The sequence below is a fragment of the Pleurodeles waltl genome, chromosome 8, assembly GCF_031143425.1.
Source record: "Pleurodeles waltl isolate 20211129_DDA chromosome 8, aPleWal1.hap1.20221129, whole genome shotgun sequence".
NCBI lineage: Eukaryota > Metazoa > Chordata > Amphibia > Caudata > Salamandridae > Pleurodeles > Pleurodeles waltl.
In genome coordinates, this window is record NC_090447.1 from 702,701,559 (window position 1) to 702,727,987 (window position 26,429).

Consider the following 26,429-nt stretch of genomic DNA (forward strand, 5'->3'; position numbering starts at 1 on the left):
TTATATATTTTTCCTGGGGAGAGGGAAAGGGAGCTTGATAGATTTTATTGTGTTCTCCCAGTCCTGTAAGCAGCAGGCCATACGTTTTGGAATATTGTATAATGGGCTGAGTGACCACTACCCACTGTTTTTGCTTATTGATACTGGTAAGGTCTTCTAATTTCCTGTTGGTGTGGCTACTGCCTCTGTAGTATATGCTAAAAACAAGGGTATTGCTCGTAAGTGGGCACCATTTGACTCTACCCTTGTTCATAGGGCATTACTGAAGGAAGTGAGGAATCAAGTCTTAGACTGTTTAAATGATGCTCTTCCCCCCAATGATGTTTTAAGTGATTTCCATAGTCTGTAAATCGCTTGCTGGTTTTTTGACCTTGAAAAAGAAAGCAGCCAAACTCAAGGGCCGGCGGGGGTGGTAATAACTGCTCTAGGGATCATAGAAACCTTGTGGGTGCACTGAAGCAGGTTCAGTGGGACAGACGGCTGGTGGCACGTCTTAGACATTAATTCAAACATGCTATATTACAGAGGAAAAAGGGTATTGTGATAGATGCTTGGGACAAACTTCATAGAGCAAGCATGAGTAGAGATCCTTCTTGTTTTGGAAAATGGTTAATGACCTTTTTTTTCTATAATGAACATAACACCCACATGGATGTTAATATTCTTCCTCAAGATTCGGTTGGGTATTTCACAACCATATACTGTAGTGGTGAGAAAGTGGATGGCCTTTTATCAAATGGCATTTTCAAAGGCAACCCTGAAAAACTGCACCTAGATCTCCCAATTTATGGGGAGGTGACTTTTGCTCTGAGTCAGTCAAGAGTGGAATGGGCCATACCACTAAGTTGGCCATAGGGGTACTGTCTGCCTACTGGGATACATCTGTGAGGAAAGGTTAAGTGTGCCATAGTTGGGGTCCACAGGCGAGGAGAAGGATTCTCCATGGATTAGGTTATTGGGTCAGAGGGATCGAACTAGGTTCAGAAAGGCATAGAATTGGAATGTGTCCCTGCTGCTGCTGGACAGCATACATTTTCTGTTGCCCTAAACAGGGAAGTCCATCAAGGTATTGATTGGTCTACCTTGGCTTTAGGGATGGAAGGGGGTTGTGTCTGACCTGCCCTTTTTTACAGGGTTATCCCCAAACGTTTGCCTTCTTCCTCCTATTTTTCTGATCTTTTTTGTTGGCTTTAGGAGTCTGAGCACTTTACCACTGCTGACCAGTGCTAAAGTGCAAGTGTTGTCTGTCTAAATGGTGTTGGTGATTGGTTTATCTATCATTGACATGTTTGATTTACTAGTAAGTCCCTAGTATATTACACCATATGTGCCCAGGCCCTGTAAATCAAATGCTACTAGCGGGCCTACAGCACTGATTTTGCGACCCAGATGAGTAGCCCTGTTAACATGTCTCAAGCTTGCCACTGCAGTGTCTGTGTGTGCAGTGTCATTTTGACCTGGCATGTACACCCACTTGCCACGCCCAAACCTTTCCTTTTACTACATGTAAGTCACCCCTAAGATAAGACCAAGGCAGCCCCATAAGCAAAGTGCAGTGTGTTTAAAAGGTAGGACATATTCTACCGTGGTGTACCTGTCCTGCTATTAAAAGACTGCTAATTTCAGGTTTCACAATTGCAAGGACTATCTCTCCGATAGGGTATCATGGGGATTGCCTTGAAATATCTTTTAAGTGTTATTTCCCATTAGTGGCATATAGAGATCTGGCGTTTGGGGTCTTTGAAGTCACAATTTAAGAATACTTCTTTTGGTGAAGTTATTTCTAAATTGTAAGCTTGAAAATGCTACTTTTAGAAATTGTGCTTTTTCTTGCTTAACCATTCTGTGCCTCTGCCTGGCTGTGGAATACACATCTGGGTTAGGACAATGGTTGAGCTGTTTGTGAATTCACTCCAGACAGGCACACAAAGGGATCTGAGGTGTGCCTTGAATATCCTGGACTCTTCCTGAGCTAGGGTGGTGGTAGGAGCTGACACTTGCACCTTCATAGGACTATGCCTGTCCTTACACAAAGCAGTCTCCAATTCCCTGGAGTATGTATGGGAATAGGGTAGAAAACAGAGAGTGTTGTGCACTACAAAGACTTCTTTTTTAACTTTGCCTACTTCAAAGACCGAAATGGGTATGAGCTGGACCCCACATAGTTAGAAAAGTTCTGGACAGAGAACATTCTGCCAGGAAGAAGAGCTAGATGCTATAGGAGGGACTGCCACTTTGCGTTTTGCTTTGTTGTGCTGGCCTGCTGCTTTCTGCTTCTGTTCTAGGAGTGAAAGGAGTGGACCTGGCTTTCTACATCCTGCCTTCCAAGGTTCTTCAAGGGCTTGAACTGAGCTTGCCTCCTGTTAAAAAATCTCAGGGACATCAAAGACTTCATCTGTCAGTGCCTGGGCTCTTCTCCTGAGAGTCTGGAATTGATCAGTGGTGCCAACTCCAGTCCCTGGGCCGATGGAACTGTAAGCTGGTGACCTACAGAAGAAATCCATGCACCAATGTGCCACAGCAGAAATATCAATGCAGCGCCTCTCTCACGGCTGAAGAATCAATACAGAGCCTGGCTTGCGGCTGAAGAACTAAGGCAACACCTGTTTCACTGTGGCTCCATCAATACAGTGTTTTTGGAATTTCCATGCATCGTCCCTGGGGTGTTAATTTCTCATCAACCCAGCACTGCTGTAACAAACCAAGGCTGTGTGTCCGGAAATCAATGCATCGCATTTCCTGTGAGGAAAGAATCAACACACCACCTCCCCGGCTAGTAAGGAATTGACGCATCGCCTCACCTGTGAGGAAAGAATCAACACATTACCTTCCCTATGCAGTAAGGAACCAACGCATTGCTGTGCTTTTTGATGCCTCCCCTCCCATGCAGCCCACATCGTCTTTGTTTTTGACGCATCCCAGGTACTTTGTGCTAAAAGGATACAATCATTGAGTCCTATGGATTAAGACTCATTTCAACCTTTAAAAAGTGATATCTTTACTAGTGTATGTTGAATTTTTTTTGTTTTGGTTTTGTTTTATTCAGATAAATATTGACTATGTTTCTAAACTGGTGTGGAGTCCTTTTGTAGTGTTTTCACTGTGTTACTGTGTGTGTGTATAAATACTTTGCACATTGCCTCAGAGATAAGCCTGACTGCTCGTACCAAGCTACTGAGGTGGTGAGCAGGGGTTATCCTACCAGTGTGACTCCCTTAACCTGACTAGAGAGAGGGTCCCTACTTGGCCAGGGTGCAAATCACTGCCAACTAGAGACCCTCTTTCTAACAGAACGCTTCTCTCAGTCACTAATAGCTTCCCCATTACGGTATGCCACTCTGAACTGTGATTGGCTCCTCTGAAGGATCCTGTTAAATTATTGCCTCTGTTGTAGTGGAAAGCAATTTGGGTCAAGCTGGAAACCTTGCTCAACCAATCTATAATTAACAATGCCAAGTGTTTTAGCTTGGCTCCCAAACTTAAATGGCTGAGCTATGTGAAGGAGCAGTTTACCCTACTAGGGAGAAACAACTGTTATCATAATCCTCCAGTATTGACTAATATTTTGAAAAAACAACTAAAGAAAGACTTCTTTGTCATGAGAGAATAGATTACGTGAGCCAAAGAAATAGGAAAACAGAGTGGCAAGTTATCTCCCCTTGGTTACTACTAACAGTATGGAGTCACATTTTTGTTCCCACTATCTCATACCCAGTTTTTTTACCTGATTAGGTTCAGATTTGGTATTGCGCACCTTCTGTTAGGTTATCCCAGTCGTGTCTTTTCATGATTCTTTTTTAGAGGGCTGCCCATGTGACTTGACAACTGCTCAGTATGTATTACATTTTATGTTTTTTGTGAACTTAATGTCATTTCCAAGAAAACAGTTTTTATTGTCTTTGCTGAAGTTTTTACTTATCCGGCAACTCAGGCCAGCCCTATTCTACCTACAGCTTTTACAAACAGAGTACACTTGTTTGTTGATTTATAAGTATAATTCTCCAGCAGCACATCTTAGGCAAGCAGTGGGGTAATAGGGTGGTTTTGAGCCTACTGTTTGTATCATAGTCCCACTTCTGTATAGCTTTGTTCTTAGTTTAAGTTTTTATACCTTTATTTAACATGGTTTTATCACTGCTTTATTTTTGTTGTATCTTTAAGGTCATACTGTTTGTATACTGAATAAAGATGTATTTGATTTGATTTGATTTGAAACTGATTTAACCACAATACCATGTTTTCTATTCCGGTGTGGAAGCCAGCATTAGAGAACCCAGTGGGCCTATTCACAAACCACACTTTTTAGTAACCTCTCTGCTAATGTAGGCATATATTTTAGTAGTAAATGTTGGAGGAATAGGAGTAGTGTCTGGGAACACCCATAAAGAAATAAGTGCATTCAGTCAATCAATCAATCAATCAGATAACGTTATGTGAACATTAAATATGATCATAAAAGCAAATACATAAAATCACACTTATTTTTAAACCATTTAAACAATGCATTAAAATCCTGGACTTACTGCATTATAACATCAAAAGATCATATGACTCTTGACACGGAGATCACTTTTAAGAAATGAGGTGACACTAAAATCAGCAGTGAGCGCAGTGACTGTATGTGCAATAGGGCATGTCCACATCTTTTTATCCCTGACCTCTGAACACTGAGATTAGATAGTGTTGTGTAAAATAAGGGTAACATCTACAGAAAAACATGAAATGCATCACATTCTGTGAAACTTTCATTGCAAACAAGGATGGAAAAGGATTCATATTGCCCAAGGAGTGAGTATGGCTGCCATCTAAAATGTCCAAGCCTAAATCTGGTTTTGAAGACCCTGTCCCAAAAGGCAATCATAAACTCCAAATTTGATTTGATCCCTAGAGGGGCTTGGATGAAAATGTGATGCTTACAGTGTTTCTTAATTAATGTTGATTCCCTTTCTTGCTGCCTCATTTCAAGAAACCATTGCTTCTGAATTATGGACGCAATTCTGCCTGCCCAATAAGTAACACAACTGCTTGACCCACGCTACATGATAAACAATCCTCAATGATATCACAATTAAGTAGGGCTTGAGGATTGCTCCATATAAAGCATCTCAGTAGCAATGAGGCCAAGTTAATGTAATTCTCAGCATACTTCAAACCAAGCTCTTCATGCAAAATAAAACTTGGGATACATGGTGGCAGGCTTCAAAGCCATCTACATACCCTGGTTTCCTTCACTTGTAGGCTAGAGATGATTTTGTGGCTCCAAGTGCATAAGCGGTAAGTTGAAATCGGAAGACATTTCCTCCTATAAACTTCTAAAAAGCTGGTGATAGGTACTTTACCAGTAAAAGAATCCAGATTTAAAATGAGCCCTATATAATTAAGAAATCAGATCCTAGCCCTATGAATGCATGCCAGCCAAGAACCCTGTGAAACAAAAGTAACTCTAAGATAAGAAAATTAATTATCTCTTGTTATTGGTTTGTCATCCATCATCAAGGTCCGCATTTCGGCATTCTTTGGTCCACTGGCAGTTACAAAGGTCTTGGTGGGATTCACAGCCAGATTCAGGGAGGCCATTAAATCTATTTAGCCTTCTATTACCAGTTCCAGGGCTTTTGGAGCTCTGGCAAGTAACACTGCATCATTTGCACAAGTTAGTGTAGGGACAGGGATATTTCTGATCATGGGAATATCTGCTCCCTTGGGCAACAGTCCTTCCTCTAAGCCACCAACATTAAAACGGATTTTGGTAAGAATCTGTTTAAGATGGTTTTAACATTGTTTAGCCTTTTAAAAATTGAATGGTGATTTGCTGTTGACATGAAGTTTGGGGAAACTTTTCACTTATTGGCCATTTTTGTTGGGACACTTTTGTGAGCGGTTAGCACTCCAGCATCTGTATTTTCCATCACCTGCACCCAGTCTACTTATTTAAGTGCAGCCATAGTGCAGACTCACACTGGCACACTGAAGGCATGCCAAAGGCAGGCTCGTCTGCAACCATCCACACCCAAATGGGCCCAGGGGCCAGGAGTGTTGCCTCTTCACCTATAGGTAGGCTATGTTATTCTGCCTTTCAAATGCTTGCTTTCAGTCCTTACACCATTGGTTCTTGTTTCCCCTCCTTAGACCTGACATTAGCAGAGAAGAAATGCACTCACTGTAGCTTTTAAACCAGTCTTTTTTATAGCCTTATTTGATAGCCAAGTCATGTATTCCAGGGTTGCAGCTGGTCAGGAACCTAGTTTTAGCATTTTTCAGTTTTGTAACTCAAACTGCCACTTTTAGTTAAGCATCAATGGGGTACTTTTAATTTCTTAACCAAGCATAGAGCTGATGCTATCTTTTTAACTGAAACATGTCTTAATAATGCTTCTGATCCAGACATTAGTACAGCACTGGTCTCAGACAATTGGAGCAGCAGAGTTGACCATTTAGATAAGAAAGGAGGTGCCTTACCTATTGTCTTCAAAGAACATTTTACATGTAAAACAGATAAGCTCACAATTCATGGCTGTGAAGCTCTTATCTTTTCTCTGTCATTAACCAAGAACTTTACTATCTTGGGAGCCCTAATCTATCACCCACTGGGATTTGCAGATGACTGAAGATCTAGACTCTCTAAAGCTCTCTCCTTATATATTCTCAAATTTGCTAATTATACCATTTTGGGTGATCTTAATATCCATTTCTGAACTCTGAACTGTAAAACTGCATTCTCTTTGATAGAGGCTCTTGCTCTATCCACCTCATAAATAAGGCTCCTACCCATGCAGCAGGACATTTGTAGGACCCACTATTTTCAAATTTAAGGTGCATAGAGACTTAGCAGCCTACACCTTTGTTATGGTCTGATCATGCAGCAGTCCCTTTTTCATTCTCTATTTAATAGGGGCTGGAACCCAAGCGAATCAGTCACTTTCTACTAGCTGGAGTTGGTCGAAACTCAATGTTCCTGCTCTTAACTGTTGGCAACTTGGTAGACTCAGATGCTTACACGATTGACACATGGCTTAGATTCTGGCCCAATGTTCTAGCTCCCATTTCAAGCAGAAAATGTCACAGAATTCTACACTCCAATCCACAGTATAACAAACTTCCACATGAAAATAAAAAATATGCAAATCATTGGAGAGAGCATGGCATAAAACATATATTGATGAGAGCAAACTACGATAGAAGCTGGCTCTGAAGGATTATCAGAGAAGGTGTTGTGCTGCTAGAACTAAATTATATTCAGAAAAAATAACTGCAGCTCAAAATTGTCCTAAAACTCTTTTTCAGGCAGTTAAAATGCTGTCGACCAGGCTAATATCATCCCAACTAACCCACTCTCACAGTCTCATTGTGGTGAGCTAGCTAACTCTTTTAAAAAAAAAGATAGCAGATGTTCAGGCTGCTTTTTACATACACCAGATTAGCACTTACCCAGTTCATCCCAGCATGCCCTGTGTTCTGAAGAATTATCACCCAGTTGACTTGCCATCATTAACCTCACTACTTGCGGCCACAAAATCAGACTCTCCTGGAGACCTCTGTCCTCCTGCGATATTCAGCAAGTTTACCCCTCTAGTTATGGAGCAAATTATTCAACTTTTGAATGCATCCATGGCAGAGGGCATTGCTTGTAATCCTTGGAAGCTTGCCATGGTCACACCTCTGCTAAAAAAGCCAAATGTGGTCCCACTGATATGGTCAAACTACACACCTATTTCTCTTTTAATCACTTTGGCCAAAGTGTTAGAAAAACACGTAAACTTGCAGCTTACAGTATATACTGAACAACACAACCTTCTACACTCTTCTCAATCATGATTTCGAGCAGGCCATAGCACTGAAGCAGCCCTTCTCTGGGTCATGGAAATACCTGAGACATCAACTTGATACAAGGGGTACGACAGCACTGATTCTACTTTACCTAAGTGCTGCATTTGATACTGTAAATCACACCATTCTGCTGCTAGGACTAAAAGAACTAAGAGTGCAGAGTTCAGCTTTATCTTGGCTGAAATCCTTTTTGCATAACTGCAGTTGTAGCTCCTTCGCAATAGAGGAGGAGTGTACCCCCAATGGCCAAGAGCCAACAGCAGAAAAATAAAATGATATTTTAATACTGTTTTATTTTTCTGCTGCTCGCTTAGCCAGCAGGTGCAGGGAGGAGTTGGGCTGGGCCGTAGGAGGTGGGATGAGGAATTGTGTGTATTAAGTGTGCATGTATGTTTGAACTGCTTAAGACGGCCATTCAATCGCACATGCACACTTAGGTTTCTCCAGCCCAGCTCTATTGAAATGCCGGGCTAGAGAAACTGCACAGGCCACAGGGCTGTGTCTGTGCAGCAGTCTCTGCTGCTCAGACCAATCCTGATGCTGCTTACATACAATGTTAAGCATGTAAGCAGCACCAGGATTGCTAGGAGGGCCTCGCCTGGTGTCCCAGCGAATGCTGGGACACCAGAACAGGAAAGAAGGATGAACGAGGTGGCAGGAGAGGACGACAGCGGTGACGAACTGTACGTTTTTTTAAATTGTTCATTTATTCCCCCGTCGTCCCGGTCACCATCCCCCAGCTTCTCTTCTTGAGATCTGCTGCAGCCGATGCTGCACAACTGCAATTTCCAGGTCAATACACACCACCATATGTCTAAATCTCGCCATCTAAATTCTGGGGTGCCTCGGGGCTCCACTCTCAGTCCACTTCTTTTCTACCTCTAAGTGAGATCTTTATCTGAGATTGTTGAATCATGTGGGCTTACCCTCTTTTCATATGCAAATGATACCCAAATTGTGGTATCTGTGTCAGCGAAGGATAGTCACAGTTCGGAAGCTTTAAGCACCTGTCTTGGTCAAGTTTCTTCCTGGATGAATTCTAATTCATTGAAATTAAAGGGAGACAACATAGACGTTTTGCTTGCTAGCAACCTCTCTAATCTATGGAATCCCCATTTATGGCCTACATACATCAGCAACATTCCTTCCCCTTTACCTGTGGTAAATAATCTAGGGGTCTGGCTGGACAACAGGCAGTCCATGAGCCATCAGGTTAATAAAGTTGCAGCCACTTGTTTTGCCATTTTTAAATGGCCCAGAAAAATTCTTAGATGCCTTCCGGCCTCAGATCAGAGAACTGTAGTCCAGACTCTGGTAATTCACAGACAAGATTATGACAATGTCCTTTACCTGGGCTTCTCAAAAGCTGTGCCTAAACGCCTTCAGATGGTGCTAAAAGGCAGCTGCACATCTTTTATTCCACTCTCCCAAATTCACTCCTTCAGCCTGCTTGCTTTACAAACTGCATTGGCTACCTATGGATCGCCGTGTGCAGTTTAACGCTTTATGCTATATGCATAATTGCCTTTTCAAAATTGTACCTTCTTTACTTGTTATTTTTAGTAAGTTGGTATGTACCCAATTGTTCACTTCACCCAAGTAATCTTAGGCTGGCAGTTGTTCCTAGAATTAGGAAATCGTGTCAAGGGGGTCAGGTGCTTGTGAATTTGGACCCTAAACTCTGGAACACCATGCTGCAGGTGCCGAGAGCCTGTTGCTCACTTACTCTTTTTTGCAAACGTGTGCAACATAGAGGCATATTTGGCCTGGACCGTGGTTTTTCTTCAGGAGCTCAGTGCTGAGAAACCTTGCTTAGGTAGTCACTTCTAGGTGCAGTAGTAAGTGTAAGCTTGAATAAAACTATGGGCCTGATTCTAACTTTGGAGGACGGTGTTAAACCGTCCCAAAAGTGGCGGATATACCACCTACCGTATTACGAGTCCATTATATCCTATGGAACTCGTAATACGGTAGGTGGTATATCCGCCACTTTTGGGACGGTTTAACACCGTCCTCCAAAGTTAGAATCAGGCCCTATATGTGTAAAGTTACCTTTATGAATAGGTCCCATAGAATTTAGAGATGCAGAGGGCCTCTTCAGCAACTGCATTTTGTAGTATGCTGAGTATCACTACAGCAGTACTACTAGCACACTACAAAATGCTCTTCACAAACGTCCTTGGGTCACTTAGCACCTTCATTGCTCAAAACATTTATATATGAACATCTCCTCTCCTTTCTCTCTCCCTCTCCTAATTTGTAGGTATACATTTTAGTGTTAAATGAGCTTATGAAAGAGTACTAAAAAATGGGGAATGTTTACTATTATAGAAAAGAATTTAAAATTTAACGAGGGGCTAAAGGAGAGCTATGGAGGGGTTTAGTGAGTGACGCACCCACCTACAAAAGAGTAAGCCCATTACTATTCACAATGTGCACTTTTTTAATTACTACAGACAAAAAGTACCCAAAACATCATAAATGCACTGAATGTCAGAACTGGAGTAAATGTAGCATAGCACCTGCCCATCCATTCCCATAGAAAATAATGGAGGCAGTGACTTAAAGTAAATTCAATAGGAAACAATGTCAACTCATTATAACATTTTAAAAATAGAAATATATTTTAAGTAGATAATTGTTTTTTATTGTCTTAGAAACATAATTTAAATTTAATACAGCCAAAATAATTAAAGATTTAATTCAGAATTAAATAAATGATGCTGTATCATTTAGCTCTGCGTTAAATTACATATCTTGATACCATTTACATAACGTATTTCATCTTAAAATATTTTTATTATTCTTTTTTTAGCTTTAGTAAACTTTAAAACTCTTCCCTGTACTTTACCAGTAGGGGATTTCGCACCTAGCGAGGAAATCTCTCCCTAAATGTGAAAGGTTACAAGCAGTAACTTTACAGTTGTGGATTAGTTCAATCCCCCGAATTCAGGGGTGCAGACACATAATCCAACACTATTGTAAATTAACACTACTAAATTGGCTTTAGGCTACAACAAGCAATTACTTATTCCTATGGGTAAGTGTTCTTTAATGCCTCTGGGAAGCCTCTTTAAAACACTGTTACGGGCGTTCTCAAGAATTTGGGATGTGTTACCTCCAAAATAGATAAATGTAATAGATTTGTCCTGATACGTTGATGGTTTTAATTGAAGAACATGTCAGAGCTCCAGCATTTTAGTAGATATACATGCAAGTTGTTTAATGTTTAAAACATACGACAAAAGGACGTTAATAAGAAAGAGAAATTCGGGTTTGTCACTCATTGATGGAGTAAGCTAGGCCAGCTGCGCACTCAAACGCTTTCCCCTATGCTAAGTCCCAGTCGACACTTTTTTTAGATATGGTAAAGAGAAAGTTTAAAGAGAACCATAATCAGATCTGAATAATCATATATTTTTTTAAGTTCTCACCACTGCTGTAAAAGCTATTTTGCTTTTACTCTAGAGAACAGTTTGCTGACAGGAGAATATTGACTTTCCAATTCGCACTGGCAAGCCTCCTGAAGAAAATAGGCGCCTCTTGTAATAAGATTGATAAATGTGCGGAAACTATGCTTTCAAACTTGCTCTCATAGATATAAAGGACTTTGGTAAACTACACAGGAGTAATAGCTTGACAATACCCAGCAGCAGTGCGGAAAGTTATGTATGAAATGGTCTTACAATGGGTTGAGGTTCTGAAAACCAAAAGTCCGAATTTGAAAGCGTATGAGAAAAATGAAGAAATGTTAGAGTCGATGGTGAAAAGAGGGTGTTTTGTTTCTAATCTATTCGGTATAAATAGATTAAATATTGGAAGAACTAAGGCAATTGGTCAGAACAAAAACATTGCAAGAAACAGTTAAGCAGTATTGTAAGTGTAGAGTGGCCCCTCGCGTACCGAGGCCACGTGGAAGACTTGTTTGCAGGGCGCACAAAATAAGTATGACACACACAGCCAGTATATTGTGGGAAAGGCGTCGAACGACCCATTTATTTACACCCTTCGGCCCAGCCCATCTTTCAGGGTGATTGTTGAAACAAATTATAGTAGAGTCCAGTGGCCCTCTCCATCTCTCCCTTCTATTAGTGAACTGAGCACCAGCACCACCATTCTTCACACTTCGCAAGCAAAGGCCCATATGTATGAAAATTAACACACAACTGCGCTAGCACAGTTGTGCATCAACATTTTTAACACAAGTTAACGCCATTCCCTAGCACCATCTGTGTGCCATATTTAAAAAATGGTGCATAATGGTGCTAAGTAATGGTTAGCGTAAAACATAATTACATTAACTACTGCAACATGCTATAAGGAAAAATGACGCTAGTACTGCCAAACAGGCGCTAAACCGTGCTGCAGCATCTATATATGACACAAAACGGGTTAGCGCCATCTTTTTACCGCATTAGCATGAAAAAAAGTGCACAAGCAAGAAAAATTGAAATTGAAAGATAAGATGGAGTTTGCAGGCCAGGAGAGACCCCCAGGAGATCCCATTCCCCCAAGCACCAGCCAGGAGGGTACAGAAAATCCTAGGAATGGAAAAGAAGAACCACAAGTGTTCCTTTAGAGAGGAGGAGCATGACATCCCGGTCTGAGAGGCGACAGAGCACCAACACCAGCTCTTCATCACCTCCAAATTGCCGGTCGGTAGGAGAGATGCAATATGGCAGGCAATAGTAGACAAAGTCAACAGTGTGGCAGAGGTGAAGAGGACTGTTACTGAGTTCAAGAAGTGCTGGCACAATTACAAGAGCAGGACTAAGGAGAAACTGGCCAGGATCCAAACGGCAGTACTGCAGACTGGAGGTGGAAGCTCAGCACCACAGGAGAACCTTGAAGAGCTGGAGGAGGTGGTCTCAGCGGTCATCCTGGAGGAACTGATCACTGGAATTGCAGGACAGCGCAGCGCAGACTACCAAGAACCACCACAAATGCAGGGTACATTGCAGATCCTGAATTCCACAAATTGTAGAAGGGGGAGGCACATAGGACACACTTAATGCATGCTAAAGAGTTTCATCTAGACAGATAGGCCCTGAATAAAGATGTGCCATTCCCACCCAAGCCACACATGTACTGACACTTTGGTTGTGCAAAGCACTCCAACATATACACAACATGGACGTAAGGCACTCATTACAACTATACTCCACCATGTAAATATGAAGTACATTGCCTGGAAGGGAAGTGCAAATAGTGTGGCTGTGGGTGTGCCACAACAACACCCATTGCATATTGTCAAAGCCCCTGTACCTACACAACTAGGACAGAGACTAGGACTGAAGTCGATACTACCCCAGGGGTGGTGTCAGGGTGGTGGTAGCTGGCCAAAATGCTTCCTTTCCTCCTTGTCTATTGCCCTTCTCATGTGTGCCTCATCTTGTGGCACACATTGAAATTCCACCTTAGTGAAAATAGCTTGTACATGTGCAGGAAGGGACACCTCCCTGCCCATAAACAAATTATCCTTTCAAGGAAGGCACACCTTCATCATGCTGCAACCATGCCTGTGTTGGTGCAGGGAGAACAAATCTGTGCAGGCGCAGGGAGAATTGCAGGGGTGTACCGTATTCTAGTAAAATTGGACATTCCTGCATTTCTAAACTGGTATACTATCATGCAATACATATATTGCTGCTGCACTGACCTGTGCCACTTGAGAAAAAATGAGCCCTAAATCGTGCAACCGGTGGAACACAACCCACACATGGTGAACCCACAACAATTCAAACACCATGCATTGGTGGCCTCGGATCAGTCTGGCTTCATGCACTACAGGGCAACTACACCCAACATCTGCAGGCTGGTGGGCTGAATGGCATGGTGTGACCAGATTGCTGAGCCAATTCTTTTACTTTCTTAAGGCACGAAAAAGGCATCCAGCTCCCTTGAATGGCACTATCTCATGGCTATCCTATGAAGCATGGGTATAGCTATGAAGTTTATGTCCTGGGTGAGCTTACTGTATGAAGACCCAGTGGCCAGAGTCAAAGTGAACTGTGTCTTCTCCAGAGAGTTTCCTTTGGCAGCGGTAACAGGCAAGGCTGCCCACTCTCTCTCTACTGTTTGAGCTGGCGATCAAACCTTTGTTGTGGTGGTTGTGAACAGATGCGCTACGGCATAGGCAGAAATGGGGTCTTTATATGCAGACAACATGCTCCTGTATCAGATTGATCCAGATCAATTGGTATCCAGGGTTTCCGATATTCTGGAGGTGTTGGCTCCTTTTTAGGGCAACAAATTAACTGGTATAAATTTATCGTATTCCCCTTCTTCTGGGAGTTGGTAGGCCTGGCCTGGCACCATCCTCTGATATGGCAGCCCTAGGGGTTCAAGTATTTGGAACTTTTTGTTACAAAGATGTGCCATATTGGAATGGCCACAAAATTAAACACATACAGCACATGGAGCATGTCTGTGAACATCATGAGTACAGTTGTACAAGTAGCTGCAATCTCACATCTGACAAGATAAAGGCCCTTATTATGAGATTGGCGGCAAATGCCGCCTACCGCCACAGCGACGGCCGCCAACATGCCGATGCCTTGGCTACCGACCATCCATGCCATTATGACAGTAAATGGAATTCTGGAATTCCGCCAGAAGGCTGGAGTAATTCTCTCAACGTTCATGGCGGCGGAGGGCGGTAAGGTTGCGATGCTGCGACCCCCTACAAGCAGGTAAGTTGTGTTCTCCCACAGGAGAGGGGGATGGGGGTGTTGAGTGTGTGTGTGTGTCACTGTGAGTGAATGCGTGCATGCATGTGTACTGCCTGTGTGCATGAGTGGGTGTATGTGTATGCTGTGTCGTGAGATTGCGTGTGTGCCTGGATGTATGTTCGTGAGTGTTGCTGTGAGTGTGTATGAATGTATGAATGCATGGGTGATTGTGTGCATGCGTGTGTGTATGGGTGTGTATGTATGTGCGAGTATGTGTGTAAATGTGCAGGGGGTCAGGAGAGGGAGAGGGAGGGTGGGGGAGGATTCTGGGGGGGAGGAGGGGGGGAGACCCCTATAAGTGTAAGAGAATGAATTCCCTGGCACTGATAGTGGCTACGACCATGATTTCAGTGGCAGTACCGAAACCACTGAAACCATTGTGGTGGGCGGGGTCATAATGCCATAGGGGGCCTAGTGAGAGCCACCGGGCTGGAGGCTGAAGTCTCCAGCCCGGCGGTCGTTACCACCGTGGCAGTCGGTGTGGTACATTGGTGGTTTGGCTTTGGCCAAACTGCCAATGTTATAATAGTGGAGGTAGGTACTGACAGCCTGTTGGCGGTAATACCTCCCCTATTCCACCAACCGCCAGGGTTGTAATGAGGGCCAGAGTGTCTTGTGTGAAAGGTTGGTCTACTGTTTAATAGCACATTCAAAATGCGTGATAACTGGCACAAGTGACATCAATGTTGCACTACCGGCACAATGTCACCAGCCTGTAATGCAACTCTATCATCATTCTAATAATAGCCCATGTGGAACCAAGCTGCACATTCCCCAGTACCACATCTGCAAAGTCACAAAATGCATGCAATGATCCACATTCAACATCCTTACACCAACACATGCCTGTTGCTGATATCTTGTGTGCAAGGAAATGTTACAAAGTTAGGGAGGGGCCATCTAACGGGGAAGCCAATCCATAATGGTGGCACTGTCACCTCCAATTAGCACACATGGGGCCTGCTACAGGCAGTTGAAAATGTGACAAAAGCATTGTATGCAATGGCTCTACCTGTGTTATGCTGCAGTAGTGCCATCATTCATGGTGCCAATGCATCATTGCACCAAAAGAGTGACAGCACATGTTACACTACTGTGGCAATGTCCACCACAGTGAAAAATAAGGCTAATTACACGCCACCATGGTGTCAGTGGCAGAGACAAGGAGCCTGCAAGGAAGTAGGTGGTGTGGTATAAAATACCAAAGGCCCAGATGTAATAGGAAATGATGGTGTTTCATGCACCCCAAATGTGGCAGCTTTGCACACCGTCCTTTTTAAAATGCACTGCTGACCAGTAGTCACTAGAATACGAGGCACCCCTGTGTCACTCCCTGTGCCGGGGCTAAATTAGCTGGCGTGGGCCAATGCAGCAAGCAGTGCACCATAGTGCAAGGGTGTCTGCATTGAGGGGATCGTTTGTTTATGTGCAGGAAGGGATATCGTCCATGTCATTTTGCTTCTTCTATATGTGCTGCAAATGCAACACCTATAGAAAAAGCAAAAAACAAAGAGGGAAAAAAGCATTCCACCTAACGCTGGTGGTTGCATGGGTGCCCGGCTTGTGACAGGTGCAGAAGACGTGGATGGGTTCAGAGCCGTAGAGGCCCCCTGAATGCCTGATGTCTTCCCCAATGTGCCTGCTTTTTAGGTGGCTGCTATAAAGGTACCCCATGTGGGAAGGAATGCCATGTCCCTGTGGCCTTTTCTTTCTGGAACCTCCTTGCCATCCTCTGATACCCAGCATCAACATCCAAAATGTGACAGTACCTGTCTGTCCTTATGTGGAAAGCATGAGGTTCCTCAGGTGTCATATTGGCAGCTGACAAATTAGGAGAATTGAGCATTAAACACTGCATTGGGTGGAGGTAGAACTAACATATAATGTACATGCATCCACAGATGACACATGCAGTCCACCACACATTCCTCAACAATTACTTACTCCTTATCTATGACTATTTCCTACCAGCCATCTACGGTATCATGTACATGTCACTCGGATGATGGCTGTCCATTGTTGACCATCAGGCCCCAGAGGTGAGTGTATCAATGTGTCCTTACTCAACATATGTGTTGACAAACTTGTGAGGATCACGTGGCCCAACAAGTTTAGATTTCCTGTGTCCTTGTCAATATGGGGGCTTTGTATGCAATCCACCACTTTGTCACCCCTGGTGCTACATCAAGGCTTGTCCAGGCATCATGGATGCAAGGTGGGAGTCACCAGATATGGGTGCTGGAAACTTCCCATCGGCTATTCTAAGGTTTGGTAAAGCTTCATTCGTGTGTCCTGGATTAAGACCTGATCTGCGCATATGTTACAAGGAGGCATACCATTGCTCATGATGTGCCCACATGTACACATAATACTCTGTCCCCATAAATGTTGGCTAAAGCATCACCAGCACATCAAAGCTGTCTACAGATTAAGTAACTAATGCCCCCTGCCATGTGCTATGTTGTGCTAATTGTGTAAAGTGGCACACACATGTTAGCTGAATGGGTGCCCTTATGGCCATAGTGAGTTTGTCACTGCACTGGGTGCTGCTACAGTATTCTTATATATTTAACATCATGTGCACATGCATGTCAGACATCATCAAAGTACTAGGTACGCACTCAGCATTCACATCACATGCACATGTGATTTGACCAAGATCACTCATAAATATCATGATGGTAGGACCATGTTGGTAATTCTGCTGTGATCTAGCTTGGAACAACCCATAGACATTTCCCACAACCATCTGGATCATGTGTCTCCTACATAAGCCTCCTAGAAACCTCTAAACATTTCCTTCATCTGTACCCTTTTGTAAGTAAGTGTAAGCTATGTGTGGCACACAGTGCTGTCAAAAGTGCTATGTCAAAGTTGTTGTCAAGAAGCATGCTAAATACATAAACAGCTGCTCTGGCACTTATCAGTATATACATTAATGTATATGTGGCCATGCATTCCATTTCCCTTACACTCACAATTCCATAACAGCACATGTTGCCACTTGTGCAACAATCAAGCCATTCTCAATTCACAACATTGCAGTAGACATGATGACACCATCCTAACTCTAATGATATCATAGCATTGGTCACTCAAACTTTTATTCATTGAATTGCATACATCAGACTGATTCACACCAAACCCTGGATTCCCATACATGGCACACATGGTGACGCTTACTGACAACACTGAGATCTTCAAATCTGGCGACCTCTGCAACGGTGTAGGGTGGAGGTCCACCTGCAATACATGAAAGGAAACATAGCTGTGTGAAATTTCTCTGAATGGACAACAGTGTTTAAAATCAACTGGTTAGGCTGAGTGAGTAAGTCAACCTATTGGTTCCATCAGACCAACTGTCAAACATCAATGATCAGTCAATCACACATAGTCTCAGATAATGGAGACCCTGCCACTTACAAACCCTCACTTTCTCAGACATTCCTGTGGGGGTTTTCACTGCACCATATGTACATGGCATTGTCATGCTGGCATTTTGTAGCTTTACACCTCCATGACCACATGGGACTGAGTAGGAAAGTACCATCTTGCCTGGCATGTTACCCCCATTTTTCACTGTATATATGTTGTTTTAGTTGTATGTGTCACTGGGACCCTGTTCACCAGGGCCCCAGTGCTCATAAGTGTGCCTGAATGTGTTACCTGTGTAGTGACTAACTGTCTCACTGAGGCTCTGCTAATCAGAGCCTCAGTGGTTATGCTCTCTCATTTCTTTCCAAATTGTCACTAACAGGCTAGTGACTATTTTTACCAATTTACATTGGCTTACTGGAACACCCTTCTAATTCCCTAGTATATGGTACTGAGGTACCCAGGGTATTGGGGTTCCAGGAGATCCCTATGGGCTGCAGCATTTCTTTTGCCACCCATAGGGAGCTCTGACAATTCTTACACAGGCCTGCCACTGCAGCCTGAGTGAAATAACGTCCACGTTATTTCACAGCCATTTTACACTGCACTTAAGTAACTTATAAGTCACCTATATGTCTAACCTTTACCTGGTAAAGGTTAGGTGCAAAGTTACTTAGTGTGAGGGCACCCTGGCACTAGCCAAGGTGCCCCCACATTGTTCAGGGCCAATTCCCCGGACTTTGTGAGTGCGGGGACACCATAACACGCGTGCACTACATATAGGTCACTACCTATATGTGGCTTCACAATGGTAACTCCGAATATGGCCATGTAACATGTCTATGATCATGGAATTGCCCCCTCTATGTCATCCTGGCATAGTTGGCACAATCCCATGATCCCAGTAGTCTGTAGCACAGACCCTGGTACGGCCAAACTGCCCTTCATGGGGTTTCACTGCAGCTGCTGCTGCTGCCAACCCCTCAGACAGGCATCTGCCCTCCTGGGGTCCAGCCAGGCCTGGCCCAGGATGGCAGAACAAAGGACTTCCTCTGAGAGAGGGTGTTACACCCTCTCCCTTTGGAAAATGGTGTGAAGGCAGGGGAGGAGTAGCCTCCCCCAGCCTCTGGAAATGCTTTCCTGGGCACAGATGTGCCCAATTCTGCATAAGCCAGTCTACACCGGTTCAGGGGACCCCTTAGCCCTGCTCTGGCACGAAACTGGACAAAGGAAAGGGGAGTGACCACTCCCCTGACCTGCACCTCCCCTGGGAGGTGTCCAGAGCTCCTCCAGTGTGCTTCAGACCTCTGCCATCTTGGAAACAGAGGTGCTGCTGGCACACTGGACTGCTCTGAGTGGCCAGTGCCACCAGGTGACGTCAGAGACTCCTTCTGATAGGCTCCTTCAGGTGTTAGTAGCCTATCCTCTCTCCTAAGTAGCCAAACCCTCTTTTCTGGCTATTTAGGGTCTCTGTCTCTGGGGAAACTTTAGATAACGAATGCAAGAGCTCATCCGAGTTCCTCTGCATCTCTCTCTTCACCTTCTGCCAAGGAATCGACTGCTGACCGCCCTGGAAGCCTGCAAACCTGCAACATAGTAGCAAAGACGACTACTGCAACTCTGTAACGCTGATCCTGCCGCCTTCTCGACTGTTTTCCTGGTGGTGCATGCTGTGGGGGTAGTCTGCCTCCTCTCTGCACTAGAAGCTCCGAAGAAATCTCCCGTGGGTCGACGGAATCTTCCCCCTGCAACCGCAGGCACCAAAAAGCTGCATTACCGGTCCCTTGGGTCTCCTCTCAGCATGACGAGCGAGGTCCCTCTAATCCAGCAACTCTGTCCAAGTGACCCCCACAGTCCAGTGACTCTTCAGTCCAAGTTTGGTGGAGGTAAGTTCTTGCCTCACCTCGCTAGACTGCATTGCTGGGAACCGCGACTTTTGCAGCTACTCTGGCCCCTGTGCAGTTCCGGCGGAAATCCTTTGTGCACAGCCAAGCCTGGGTCCACGGCACTCTAACCTGCATTGCACGACTTTCTAAGTTGGTCTCCGGCGACGTGGGACTCCTTTGTGCGACTTCGGATGAGCACCGTTTCACGCATCCTTGTAGTGCCTGTTTCTGGCACTTCTCTGGGTGCTACCTGCTGCTAAGAGGGCTTCTTGTCTTGCTCGACGTCCCCTCTACCTCCTGGTCCAATTTGCGACCTCCTGGTCCCTCCTGGACCACAACAGCATCCAAAAATGCTAACCGCATGATTTGCAGCTAGCAAGGCTTGTTGGCATTCTTTCGGCAGGAAAACACTTTTACACGACTCTACAAGGCGAGAAGGATCCGTCCTCCAAAGGGAAAGTCTCTAGCCCTTTGCGTTCCTGCAGAAACCGCAGCTTCTTCTGTCCAGTAGAAGCTTCTTTGCACCCGCAGCTGGCATTTCCTGGGCATCTGCCCATCTCCGACTTGCTTGTGACTTTTGGACTTGGTCCCCTTGTTCCACAGGTACCCCAGATTGGAAATCCAGCGTTGTTGCATTGTTGGTTTGTGTCTTTCCTGCATTATTCCTCTAACACAACTTCTTTGTCCTTAGGGGAACTTTAGTGCACTTTGCACTCACTTTTCAGGGTCTTGGGGAGGGTTATTTTTCTAACTCTCACTATTTTCTAATAGTCCCAGCGACCCACTACAAAGTCACATAGGTTTGGGGTCCATTCGTGGTTCGCATTCCACTTTTGGAGTATATGGTTTGTGTTGCCCCTATCCCTATGTTTCCCCATTGCATCCTATTGTAACTATACATTGTTTGCACTGTTTTCTAAGACTATACTGCATATTTTTGGTATTGTGTACATATATCTTGTGTATATTTCCTATCCTCTCACTGAGGGTACACTCTAAGATACTTTGGCATATTGTCTTAAAAATAAAGTACCTTTATTTTTAGTATAACTGTGTATTGTGTTTTCTTATGATATTGTGCATATGACACTAAGTGGTACTGTAGTAGCTTCACACATCTCCTAGTTCAGCCTAAGCTGCTCTGCTAAGCTACCATTATCTATCAGCCTAAGCTGCTAGACACCCTATACACTAATAAGGGATAACTGGGCCTGGTGCAAGGTGCAAGTACCCCTTGGTACTCACTACAAGCCAGTCCAGCCTCCTACAGACTGAATGAGTCTGTATTCTGCATCTGAGGGGCATGTTATGGTTGTTACAGTGGCCATTGCATTGTTACACCCATAGCTTTTGAGTCTGCCCCAAATGCCGAAGACATCTACCTCATTGTCGCTGCTAACTGACAAAAAAACTGCCCAGGGATTGTGTAAGTATTCCAAAGTGAAGAGGAATGCTTTGATACATCCTTGTTTGTAGTTACTAATATGTGTGTGCCATTACAAGGCACACACGCTTGACCCATGGAAGTTTACTTACGTTCATTCAGTTGACCCTACCTGCACATTAACTGATTGAAATTATGGATGTCTTGCCAATACTGTGTGGCCAGCCATTGTTAGCATGGTATGCCATAATTTGTTCAGAAAGGGATAAGAAAATACACATAGACATATGCCTCAACATAGACATACATACTCTGTGGTCCAAGCATGCATGTGCTGGTGCAGGTTTCTGAGTAATGTGCCAGTGATGGTGCAGATGCAGGGCAGCCCCATACTGTTAGTAATATGCGGCACATGTGTGTGGGGTAATAGACAACGTTTGGGGTGTAAGTGATACACAATGTACAGGAAGAGGAAAGTGCTAGTAGTCTAGACCCAGTGCATTGTCAAGCTAACTTAATGGCCTTGGCCAATGACACAAAGGGGCAGATTGAAGGAAAGTGTTGCTGCACCAAGTCCATCACTACGGTCCTTGTGGCCCTTAGTGCACCCCTTTCCCCACCAAGTGTGCGCCTAATGAGAAATAAGACACAACATGGTGCAAGGAGGGTCCAACTGCATCTATTAATATGGAGGCAAATGATGAACTCAGCAGGATAGCAACAAAACAGATCATCACGAATTCTGTAGAGTACATAGGGGCCAATCATATACAATTATATGCCCCCTTATTACACCAGCTCTCAGCTGCCGTTCAAAATGCAGGAAATCCGGCATTAACTAATTTTTCATATTTCGCATGTACTTTTGCCCCTAAAAAGGTGCTGGCCCCCTCCCATACATGATGCCTGGCGCAGGCCTCAAATTGTGCTGGTCAAAACAGAGTGGTGCTATGCATTAATCACAACATTTTGTTATGATTGTGCAGGGAAGATGACACTTCTGCTCTGCCTCTGCTTCATAATTGTATATTACAATGTCAGCCCTAAGGTGGCTCTGGGGCTCTTTAATACAGGCAGCATACTACATGTCCAGATCCCTTGAAAAAACACGCTGCACTCAACCTTATCAACACCTGTCATGCACATGCAAATAATGGTGTTGCTATGAAAAAGGGATACTTACCAACTGCTCCACCAATCTCAATGCCCATGTTATCTAATAGATCTTGCTCCCTTGCAATTAGTTTGTCCCAACGGTGTTTTAGTTGGTGGTCATTGCGTCCATGCCAAACATTTGTATAAGGTGGTGGAGCACCTTGCACCACCACAGCTTCCTGGCCTCTGTGGAGTAGCCCCGGATTACGCGACCACCCAGTACAAACATCATAGAGAGATAGTGCTGCACAAGCCAAATGAAGGCCCCTAACTCATCTTCAAACATCTTGCCCATCCTCCCTTTCCCTGACTTCATGCAGTGTATATTAACCGCAAATGCAGTTGCAGGGGAAAAAAAAATAATTGAAGCTAGCCCATCTACCCAACAAACTATCCTACCCCTAGACAAACACCCCATAATACAGTGACAGATACAAGACAAAAACTCTACAAAAGGCTGATTAAAAGAAAAAAAAGACACAACAAATACAGGACATAGCACAAAACACTCCAAAAACACCAATCCACCAACATCACCAGCTCTACACACCCTCACACAGTCACAGACAATAGGATTGTAAAGTGAAAGTGAAACTAACCTCATTGTACCATGTATGCAGGCAGGATGTCCTGTTTTATCACTTCCTGGGTGTGTATGTCATGATTTCAGTTATGCATCATTTTTTGACACATGACGGCCATGTATTGATTTTGTACCATTGTGTATGAAAAGGCCTGTGGACTTGCGATAGACGCTTAGGGGCCAGGTGTCTTTTTGCTGCATAGAAAAGTATGGTTTAGGCGTTTTCATCTAAATTATTGAAGCATGATGGTCATGCCTCAAATTTGTCATATTGTGCGTGAAAAGGCCTGTGAATGTGTGATATGAACTCAGAGGGCAGGTGTTTTTTTTTAAGTTTAGGCATTTGCGTCTAGGTTTTTGATGCTTGACAATCATGTGTCGATTTTGTCCCATTGTGCATTAAAAATGCCTGTGGACTTGTGATAGACAACCAGGGGCCAGGTGTCATTTTTCTGGTGTTGAGGAGTATGGAATTGAGCCGTTTGCATCATAAATTTTAGACGCATGATGGAAATGAGTGGAATTTTGCTATATAGGCCTAGAGTGCACCCAGATTCAAATAGCATATCACATGGGCTATGCAATAATGTTGTCATAATGGTATGGCTACATATGTGTGCCCATCCATTCATATCTAGACTGTTGCATTGGTATGTTCAACCTATATGTTTGATTATGTGTGTGATGCATGCAATGATGTATACCTTGTGCAAATGTGCATGTGTAGCTACACTGTGTCCACATACATGTTAGCACATGTGTACTATGAGTGTACATATGTGTTAGAATACTTATTTCTGGGTGTACCACATTGTTATGTCTGACATGCAAATGTACACATACCAACAACCCAATAGATATGATGGCCTATGTCCAATACATGGCAAGGCATGTGACAGCCATGACAATTTGTGCTCAGAGGATGCAGTGGACTACGGCTGGGTTGAAATCATGTTACCCTTAGCAATTTGCATGTGCATGTGTGTGCATTCTGTGGTGTGTTGTTGGTTTAGCCTTCATGATACTCTACTACACGTGTGACATATAGTTCCCCATGTCTCTTAGTTGCAGGAGATCGTAGAAACATATGTGTCAGTGAAGGTTGATATATGCAGTGTGTGTGTGTTTAAAGATATGAATAGTGTCATTTCAGTAACATATTACTGCAGTGTTGTGTACCTGGGGTATGAAACCTCACATATCTATCTTCCTGCATGGACGCATTTTGTACTTTGACAAATGCATGTGTAGTTATATCAGTGCCATCTATGTATCCGCATGTCAGAACACATGTGAAGGTAATTATTTTTCTGGCGATGATCATGTCATACATATGCAATTACATTTGTGGAAAATTGCCTTTTTTCGGACTCCAATAGTCATTACCATGCCTGAGCCATTTATGTGGTACTTGTGTACTGAGATATCTGGTATCTGTGTGCATGCCACTAACTAGGCACTCACATTCGTCCACATCATGTTTGCTATGACTGTCACATACAATGGCATACCACTGTGTAGCAGTGTTGCAATCTGGCAAAGATGGCAGACTACTCTTCATCACTCCTGTGGAAGTTTTTATGCCAACATAAACCCATGGTTGCAGGTGAAGGGGCAGGTTTACGAAGCTCCAGATTACTCAGTCCACTGTGCACATGCATCAGTCTCCTGACAATGTCAAATGTTTATGTAGCTAAAGCAGTGGTATTAGGGTGTTTTGGGGGGTATCTGACCTCTTCATGATTGCTAATCAGCAAAGCAATGCACAATCCCCTGCATAAAGACACATGCACAATTGTGATCAAACAGACTGGGATAAGAATTTTTCCTTTGGGGTACTTGATGTCAGCCTTCCCCTCTCATGTACTGAGGACTGGCTGTTTGCAAGTATAGGACATGTCTCATCAATTGATGTCCTTAGTCATTTCCATGTGCAGCTTGGTTAGGGGTTGTTTCTCTGTTGTGACTTCTATTTTGGGAACGTGCCAGAGTGGTGTGTACTACTATGTGCTGTGTGATGTTGTTATACAGAGCAAACTAGGTAACCATGCTCACACATTTCAACTACTTTGGTACTTGCAAACCCTTTGCTACCTAGGACATACACTCGTACATCAGTCTTCGCATGTATATCTGGAATTGTTGTAGGCATGTGTCAAGACAGTAGATTTGTGTGACAAATGTGTCTCTAATGTACATAGGAAGTGGAACTCACTCGATGGTGATTCAGCTCACATTGTTGCTTCTTTTGTCTGGCAACCCATAGCACACTCCACAGCCAACCTGTGCGTTCCATAAGTGAGGAACAGTGCACCATGTGTCAGGGTTCTTCCCAATGGCAGTGCTGGACATAATCCCATGGATACATAGTGCAGGGTCTGCCTCTAACATTGGTTACAAACCCAGACCAGTTACTGAAGGTCCATTGCTACCAAATATGACGCCCCCTTGTCACACATGCACAGTGCAGGCAAAACAGCAATCTCCCTGAGATGTGACACTGTTCAGTTCCTACTTTACTTAAACACCATTTGTTAACAGTCCCTACCTTATGTATGTCCCCCTTGAATACATCCTGACAAGCAGGGTGATGATGTGGGAAAAGTGCCAGGTATTAGCACATTGCCCAATTGACAGCATTTTATATGTTGTGGTTCATGGATCTAGGCCTTCGAGAGTCACATGCCCGTGAGTTGCATGTCACTGATATGTGACATGGAGGCACAGGACCCTCTACATCACAAAATATGTTGCTACCACACTTGTAACTATTGTGATTCTTTCCTGCTCTTTGAGTTTGAGTTACATTTCAATGGTATATGTAATCGAGAATGAGTAGACCAAGGAGATTAAGGTGCAAAATATTTTATTGGTGCTATTTACAAAGTGAAAATGATTGTGCAGTCACTTTTTGTAAACGTTCTGTATAATTTGTAGTCTCCTGCAAACTCCTGCGGCATTGGTATGTAGTTCCCCCTCCAAATATGCTGCACCATTGTCATCATCCTCCTTGTTTGGGACATCTACCTGTTCATCCCAGGGAACATTTGTCCGTATATATATATATCTTATGCAGGATTGCACCGAACAGTATGATCTTACATACCAGTTGTGGGGCATACAACAGGCTTCCTCCTGTCAGGGCATGCCCCTAAACCTTGACTTCAGAAGGCCAAATGTCCTCTCCACCACATTGCATGTTCTTGTGTGCCCTTCATTATATGCACACTCTTCCACTGTTGTGGGAGTGGCAAATGGAGTCATGACCCATGGCTATATGCTGTAAACGTGATCAGCTGTAAAGGAATGAGAGATGTGTTAGTAAAGCTTGATAGTGGTTTGGTATATACCATGGCAGTTGTTCGTTTTAGGTGGAGTGGTGACTCTGGCTTGCTTCTGGTATAGTGCATGCTCATGTTTTGGGAAATGTTTTAATAGGTCTGTGTTAATGACAATCTTGGGTTGTGGCTCAGGGAACTGGGGATTGT